Genomic DNA, 8,960 nt, shown 5'->3' on the forward strand with positions numbered 1-8,960 from the left:
CTTTCACAACCTCCAGACGTCCCACAGCGCTTTACAACCAATGAAGCACGTTTTGGAGTATAGTCACTTGTAATGTAGGAAAGGCGGCAGCCAATTTGCGCACAGCAAGCTCCCAAAAAAGGCACTCACGGCCAACTAATGTGTTTTAGCGATGCTGATTGAGGGATAAATATTGGCTAGCACACACCGGGGAGAACTCCCCTGCTGTTCTTCGAAATAGTGGCCATGGGATCCTTTACATCCACCCGAGAGAGCAGACAAGCCTTGGTTTAGCATCTCATCTGAAAGAGGGCTCCTCCGACAGTACATCTGAGGTCCTCTGAAATAGCATTGCAAGCCACTCAGTTGAACCAAAGAACAGCGCTTCAAGAACGGCAGTTCACCACCATCTTCTTGAGGGCAATTAGGGAATGGGCAATAAATGCCGGCCTTGCCAGCGACACCCACATCACATGAATAAATAAAAAACATTGTGGTTTTTGGCTGCAGTGCTGTCAACCCGCCACCAGGTGTCAGCGGTTAGCCGACTGGTTGATGCACCAGTGACATCTAGGGGTGAAGATTAGTTTGATTAGCATCAGAAAATCCTGGAGGGAAACAGTTCATCATTTATTTTTTCTCTTTGTGCGCCCAGAGAAATTTCTGTTTCAAAATTTATCACAGCCCTTTTTATTTTAAATGAATTTCCGCCAGTTTGGTTGCACTTTGGGAGCAATTTATTCTGAATGAGCTGTACCAAAAACTTCAGCGGGAGCACATCGGTAAACGTCTTATTGGCTGCATCGCTCTCCCAACTAGGGAGGGCGACATGAAATGGAAGGCACTGAAGAAGAATTGGAGCGCGGTTTGCCACTTGCCAACCCTCCAGGATTGGCCTTGGAGTCTCCAGGAATTGGAAGATTAATCTCTGGGACACTCCTGGGAGCAACACCCAGCAGAAAAATCAGGGACGTTAAAAAAAACACTTTTTTTTTTACAAGTTTCGTTTATTATTTGTGACAAGTGCTGTTTTTATAGGGACAGGGGGAGGCTATTTAGTCCCTCGAGCCTATTCTGCCATTACAGAAAGTAAGACTTGCATTTATATAGCGCCTTTCACACTCAACGGACGTCGCAAAGCGCTTTACAGCCAATGAAGCACTTTTGGAGTGTAATCACTGTTGCAATGCAGGAAACGCGGCAGCCAATTTTCGCACAGCAAGCTCCCACAAACAACAATGTGATAGTGACCAGATAATCTGTTGTTTGAGGGATAAATATTGGCCCAGGACTTCGGTTCAGCACAGAGGGAGGCCATTCTGCCCATCGAGTTTACGCCCGCTCATTCCCCATATCCCTGCATTTTTTTTCTCCTTCAAGTGTTTATCCAGTTTCCTTTTTGAAGGCTACTATTGAATCTGTATCCACCACCCTATTGGGAATTGCATTCCAAATCCTAACCACTGTTAGGTAAATATACGCAAGTGAAGTATATCGTCATCATCATAGGCAGTCCCTCGAAGCGAGGATGACTTGTTCCACGCCAAAAAGGGATGAGTTCACAGGAGTTTCAATGAATGATCTAATATTCCAGGTCCCGAACTACATCTTGAAGGGTGGAAGATGCCTGTGCATGGATCTTTTTTAATGTGGGGTGGCCGTTGCTCACCAGCCACCACACGGGGCTTGACAGAGCTAGGTCTTGGTCCAGTGGCAAGGATTAACCAAGACGACTGGAGACCAGCTCTGCTGCACGGACCCAGTGCGCGCGCATATCGCAGTGTGGGCTGGCCTGTGCTGACCCTGTATTGTAAGGTGTTTTCTACTAAAAGTAGCGCGTGTGGCTAAAACAGTGTCACCGTAGCCTCACCTGTGGCTAGTATTGAACGTGCAGAATATTGGCTTGTAATACCATAGATGACCATAGGATGGCGACACAGGTTCAAGTCTGCGGGACATTGCACTGGTTCCCGTCGCTTGTTGTGTCCGCCTCATTAACTGTGCTGCTTTCCTTTCCTAGTTTGTTACAGCAAACGTTTGCTAATGTTCCCAATTGGGACCGTTTAAAAAGGCAAAGCTTGCACGTGATTCATGACAAATTAGCTGCAAAATGGGTTGAATCCTACAGTGCAGGAGGAAGCCATTCGGCCCATCGTGCATGCACCAGCTCTTTGGGAGAGCGATCCAATTAGTCCCACTCCCCCTGCTCTTTCCCCAAAGCCTTGTGAATTTTTCCTCGTCAAGTATTTATCCAATTCCCTTTTGAATCTGCTCCCACCACCCTTTCAGGCAGCGCATTCCAGGTCACACCAACTCACTGTGTCAAATTTTTTGTTTCCTCATCTCTCCCTCTGGTTCTTTTGCCAATCGCCGTAAATCTGTGCCCTCTGGTTACCCACCCTTCTTCCACTGGGGACTGTTTCTCCCTATTTCCTCTATCTATACCCTTCATAATTTTGAACCCCTCTGTTAAATCTCTCCTTAACCTCATCTGGATAATAACCCCAGCTTCTCGAGTCTCTCCACAAAACTGAAGTCCCTCATCTCTGGTACCATCCAGTAAATCTCTGAAAGTTGGTTTGAGAGCAGAAAGTAGAGTATGATTGGACAAGGCTCTCTCTCTTGCTGTTTCTGTCCCACTCTTTAAATCGCGCTCTCCTTTATTTCTCTCATTCATTCCGTGTGCCTCTCAAAGGTTACCCGTTTTCTGAATTTGTTAGCTTTTACCTATTTCGAAGGCCACTCCATACAGCCAGATGATCACGGTCAGTGATACAGCCTTTCGTCAGAAGGTTATGGATTCAAGTCCCACTACAGAGTAGATAGAGAAACTGTTCCCATTGGTGGACGGGTCGGGAACCAGAAGACACAGATTTAGGTGTTTGGCAAAAAAAATCAAAGGCCAACACGAGGAAATAAAATTGACACCGAGTGGTTAGGATCTGGAATGCGCTGCCTGAGAGGGTGGTGGAGGCAGACTCAATCGTAGCTTTTAAAAGGGGATTGAATAAGTAGCTGAAAGAAAAACTTGCAGGGCTACAGGGAAAGGGTGGGGGAGTGGGACTCACTGAGGTGCTCTTACAGAGAGCCGGCACGGGCTCGAATGGTCTCCTTCTGTGCTGTAACCATTCTATGATAGAGACTTGAGCATAAAAATCCAAGCAGTGCTGCACTGTCGGAGGTGCCATCTTTCGGTTGAGACATTAAACTGACGTCTGCTCTCTCAGGTGGATGTTCGAAGAAGAGCAGGGGAGTTATTCCTGTTGTCCCTCAATCAACGTCCCTAAAACATGATCTGGTCGTTATAATATTGCTCTTTGTGGGAGCTTGCTGTGCGCAAATTGGCTGCTGCATTTTCCACATTACAGCAGTGACTACACTTCAAAAAGTACTTCATTGGCTGTAAAACACTTGGGACCTCCAGTGATCGAGGAAGATGCTATATAAATGCAAGTCTTTATTTTCTTTCTATACACTGACTGAGGCAAACATCCTGGAATCAGTTTGTTTTTACAGTACAGATTGCAGGTACAAATGATTACAACTAACGGTGGGTGATCTGTGTCGATGGCTATCTGTCCCAGAGCTGTGGTGGCAGGTTTGGGTGAGCGAGAATCCCACCATTAGGGGTCTGTCTGCTGAGGGATGTACTTGTATTCCGAGCTGGATGGGTTTTACGTTGATGACTTTACGGGTCGGCACCGAAGCCCTGCCCGGGACTGATGTTCAGGAAAACCGATAGCCAATGTTTTTATAAAAGTGTTCAAAGAAAATGGAAAAAAAAAATTATTTCTAAGTGTCTGTATGATTTTTCTCCCTGAATTACTCGTTGCAGTGTCCCCGAGATTAATCTTTAATTCCATGGGATGAGGTGGAGAAAGCTATTTGACTGGGTGGGTCGGGAGATCATGTGATGAAAACAACAACAACTTATATTTCTAGAGCACCTTTAATGTAGTAAAACGCCCCGAGGTGCTTCACAGGAGCGATTATCAAACAAAATTGGACACCGAGCCACACATTGGGACAGATGACCTAAAGCTTGGTCAAAAAGGTCGGTTTTAAGGAGTGCCTTAAAGGAGAGAGAGGCGGAGAGGTTTAGGGAGAGAATTTCAGAGCTTGGGGCCCAGATAGCTGAAGGTACGGCCACCAATGGTGGAGCGATTCAAATCGGGGATGAAAAGTTGAGGAAGGTTATTGTCGAAGTGATTGAAAGATTGGCTGGGTGAGTTTGAGTGGTAAATGCGTTGCTGTGTGAGAAATGTTATTTTTAAGGGTATTGAGTGGGGTGATTGAGGAACTACCTAACAGCACTGTGGGAGTACCGTCACCACACGGACATCCAGCGGTTCAGGAAGAAGGTCCATCATCACCTCGAGAGCAATTAGGGACAGGCAATAAAGGCCGGCCTTTCCAGTGACGCCCACATCTCGGCAATGAATAAAAAACAAAAAACTGTCATGGTGGCGCACCTCAGACTTTTTTGGGTGGAATTTGATTGGGGAGAAATACTTTGTGTAATATGCTTAGCCAATCAGAAAAGACTAACTGAGAGAGTGAACCAGAAGAAAACTGGCCCAATGTAGACAACAGACACAAGAAATTCTATTTTTTTTTTATGATGAGGGACTTCAGTTAGGTTGAGAGACGAGAGAAGCTGGGGCTGTTCTCCTAGAGCAGAGACGGTTAAAGGAAGATTTAATAGAGGTATTCAAAATTATGTGTGGTTTTGATAGAGAAACAGTTTCCAGTGGCAGGAGGGTTGGTAACCAGAGGACACAGATTTATTTGCCATAGAGGGAGTGCAACGAAGGTTCACCAGACTGATTCCTGGGATGGGGGGATTGTCCTATGAGGAGAGATTGAGTAGATGAGGCCTATACTCTCTAGAGGTTAGAAGAATGAGAGGTGATCTCATTGAAACATACAAAATTTTTACAGGGCTAGACAGAGTAGATGCAGGGAGGATGTTTCCCTTGGCGAAGGTCACAGTCTCAGAATAAGGGGTCGGCCATTTGGGAATGAGTTGAGTAATGTTTTCACTCAGAGGGTTGTGAATCTTTGGAATTCTCTACCCCAGAGGGCTGTGGAGGCTTAGTCTTTGAATACATTCAAGACAGAGATCGATAGATTTTTGGATATTTAGGGAATCAAGGGATATGGGGACAGTGCAGGAAAGTGGAGTTGAGGTAGAAGATCAGCCATGATCTTATTGAATGGCGGAGCAGGCTCGAGGGGCCGAATGGCCTAGTCCTGCTCCTAATTATTATGTTCTTCAGGTAATTAACAAAAAAAAACAGGAGAGACAGGGAGAATCTTTTTTACACAGCGAGTTGTGATCTGGAACGCACTGCCTGAAAGGGTGGTGGAAGCAGATTCAATAGCAACTTTCCAAAGGGAATTGGATAAATACTTAGAGGAGAAAATTGCAGAGCTATGGGGGGGAGTGGGACTAATTGGAAAGCTCTTTCAAAGAGCTGGCACAGGCACGATGGGCCGAATGGACTCCTGTGCTGGGTGATTCTACCATTCTATAAATGTACTTCTAATATCAGACTGGCTGAAGGAAAACCAATTCTGTGGTTCGAAGGTTTGTGAAGGGAGGGCTGATTGGGAAACGGAAGAAATTTCCCAATCCTTTATCTTCTTGGAATTTTCCCCAGCATTTGGTATTTTAGCCTCCCTCAGGAGATGACCTAAACCAACGATACTCCGCAACAGTACAGACTGTACAAAGTCAGTCGGCAGGCGTACGTTTCAGGGGCCATTCAGCTTCCTCTTGTTCCCTATTCTCTGATGTTCCTCCTGCACCACTTGTAACCTCCCTGAGTGAGGCACCAAACCTATTGCCAATTAGTGCTAAATTATCGGCTGTTTTACACAAACCCATATTTCGCTTTTGTAATGTATTTTGCTTCATGGGTTCTTTGCTTAAGAATTCATAACAACACATTGCTATTAAGAACGAGTTGGGTTATTAGCAAAAGGTTTAACAATCACACTACACATTACCAGTTCATCCACCAGGCTCACAACCACCTGCCTCATCGCGGACACCCTGGACCCAATTGGCTGGGGTTTTATTGAGTTTTGTGAACATCAGGTGACTGGCTCAGCCACTCCCAACGCAACAGCTGTACCAGCCTGTAAGCATACTCACAGGTGCATCCGTCATCATAGGCAGTCCCTCAAAATCGAGGAAGACTTGTGTACAAACCACCAAACAGTAGTAGTGAGGATGGGGCCAGCATCAAACAAGAAATTAGGGATGCGTGCAACAAAGGTACAGTAGTTATCATGGGTGACTTTAATCTACATATTGATTGGGCTAACCAAACTGATTGCAATGCGGTGGAGGAGGATTTCCTGGAGTGTATTAGGGATGGTTTTCTCAACCAGTATGTCGAGGAACCAACTCGAGGGCTGACCATCCTAGACTGGGTGATGTGTAATGAGAAAGGATTAATTAGCAATCTTGTGCGAGGCCCCTTGGGGAAGAGTGACCATAATATGGTAGAATTTTTTATTAAGATGGAGAGTGACACTGAGCGTACCGGTGGACATCGCGTGCTCCATCTCCAGGGACACCTGACTCGAACGTAACCGCAGAAGAGAGGCAGGCAGTCGGGCTGAACGAACAAGATCCCAAGTGAGATGAGCAACTGGGGGTTTGGTGCTGGTGGTTTATTGGCGCTCATCTTGTGTGACGCAAATGTTTACATGCCACTTCTCATGTCCAGCCTGAATGTCGTCCAGTTGCTGGATGTAGGCTGGTTTAGGCTGCCTCGTTATTGGAAGAGTTGTGACTGGAGCTGAACATATTAAGCAGGCCCACCAACCGACCTTCTGATGGAGGGAAGGTGGAAGTCAAAGCAGCTGAAGATAGTTGTGTTGACAATGTTTCCCTGGGGACCCCCGACATCAACATCCTGTGGCTGCGATGATCAACTACGACAGCCACAATTACCTTCCATTGCGTTAGGTATGAATCCAGCCACTGGAAGGGTTCCCTTTGTCTTCCATTTAACATAAGAATTAAGAGCAGGCGTAGGCCTTACGGCCCCTCGAGCCTTCTCCACCATTCAATAAGATCACAGCTGATCTTTGACCTCGACTCCACTTTCCTGACAATCTCCATAACCCTCGATTCCCCTCGAGTCCAAAGATCGATCTCAGCCTTGGAATCTATCTATCTCAGCCTATACTCAACAACTCAGCATCCACAGCCCTCCGGGGCAGAATTCTAAAGATTCACCACCCTCTGAGTGAAGAAATTCCTCCTCATCTCTGTCCTAAATGGCCGATCCCTTATCCTGAGACTATGCCCCCTAGTTCGAGACTCTCCAGCCAGGGGAGACAACCTCTCAGCATCTACCCTGTCAATCCCCCTCAGAATCGTATATGTTTCAATGAGATCACCTCTCATTCTTCTAAACTCCAGAGTGTATAGGCCCAATCTACTCAATCTCTCCTCATAGGCCAACCCTCTCATCCCAGGGATCAAGTTAGTGAACCTTTGTTGCACCGCCCTAAGGCATGTATGACCTTTCTCAAATAAGGAGAATAAAACTGTGCACAATACTCCAGGTGTGGTCTCATCAAAGCCCTGTACAAATGTAGTAAGACTTCCTTATTCTTGTACTCCAACCCCCTTGCAATAAAGGCCAACTCAGTTTAGTTGCAATCTCCAATGAAGGTTGAGTGTTTCAAAATAAAAGCACGGCTGACCTTCAAGAGTCACTGGATCGGCAACACGGATCCAGGGTGTCCTTTTGAGGATGCCATAGAGTAAAAGTTTAAATGTTTTCTTTTATTTCAAAATGGCACAACGCTGGGACTAGTGAACAATTGAGGTCGAACCTCCCTTATCCAGAACTCCCTTATCCAGAACCACCCCTCGTCCAGAACCATTCCCGGCCACCAGGTGGCGCATGCGCAGAACTCTGACATGAACAAATTGAAGTCCTTCCTCGCGGCAGACTCCCGCAATCGCTGGCCTGACCCCACGATCCACCGCCCCTCCCCTCCCCATAATCTCTGCCGCACTCCCAGCCCCAAGCCAGCCAGCCCCAATATCTCCTTGCTCAGTACCTGTACCATCCAATTTAACGTGACCACCTCTCGTCCAGAAAAATCCCTTATCCAGAACAGGCCAGGTCCCGGGGGTTCCGGATAAGGGATGTACATGTACTTGCCCATAATTACTTTTTCTTGCCCTCCAATAGCCAATTAATGATAAATAAGTAGAGATTATTTCGAGACTTTGTACTGACTTTTCATTACCCATAGGACTATCATTATCTTTAAATATCGACTTGTCACATGTCTGCTCATTGATTTCAAATTGAAAAAAAGAAAAAGGCACAACACATGTAAACATTTCTATTTTTATTTTTTTTAAACAAAGTATTTATGTCCTAGTATCATATGGTTGCAAAGTGGTCTACTGTAGATCAGGAAGACATGCAGAAACAGGCAAGACAATTGGCACACAAATGACCGAGTCAAGTCATTGAGGTCAAACCTTGATGGATCTATTTATGGTGATGTGGTGGTGGGGGGAAAGAACAGGATTATCTATGGGGATACAAACAGCAGGGCATGACCCATCACCTGAACTGCTGCCTCAGAGTGGATCTGGTCAACTAAGTGAGGATTGTGGTAAATGTATCCTGTGCCTATGTGTCTCCTAGTGACTGCCTCATTTTTGGACACCATCACCCAGCTTAAAGAAAATGCCTTTGAGCTCCCCCTCCCCCCGCCCAATAGGCCAGCGTGTAAATGCACAGCCCGAGTGACATGGACCAGAAAGGCCTCAGCTTCAAACCCTGGTTTGTTGGCCCGGCTGAATTCAGCTCAGCCAGATGGCTGGGTGCTGCAATTGACCTCAAGACATCTTGTGGACAGGGGCGAAGACAGCCAAGATTCTCGACACTGATTGCTGCTCAGTCACTTTCAAGTGCATGTGTGAAGAATGGCTG

The sequence above is a fragment of the Pristiophorus japonicus genome, chromosome 18 (genome assembly GCF_044704955.1).
Source record: "Pristiophorus japonicus isolate sPriJap1 chromosome 18, sPriJap1.hap1, whole genome shotgun sequence".
Classification (NCBI taxonomy): domain Eukaryota; kingdom Metazoa; phylum Chordata; class Chondrichthyes; family Pristiophoridae; genus Pristiophorus; species Pristiophorus japonicus.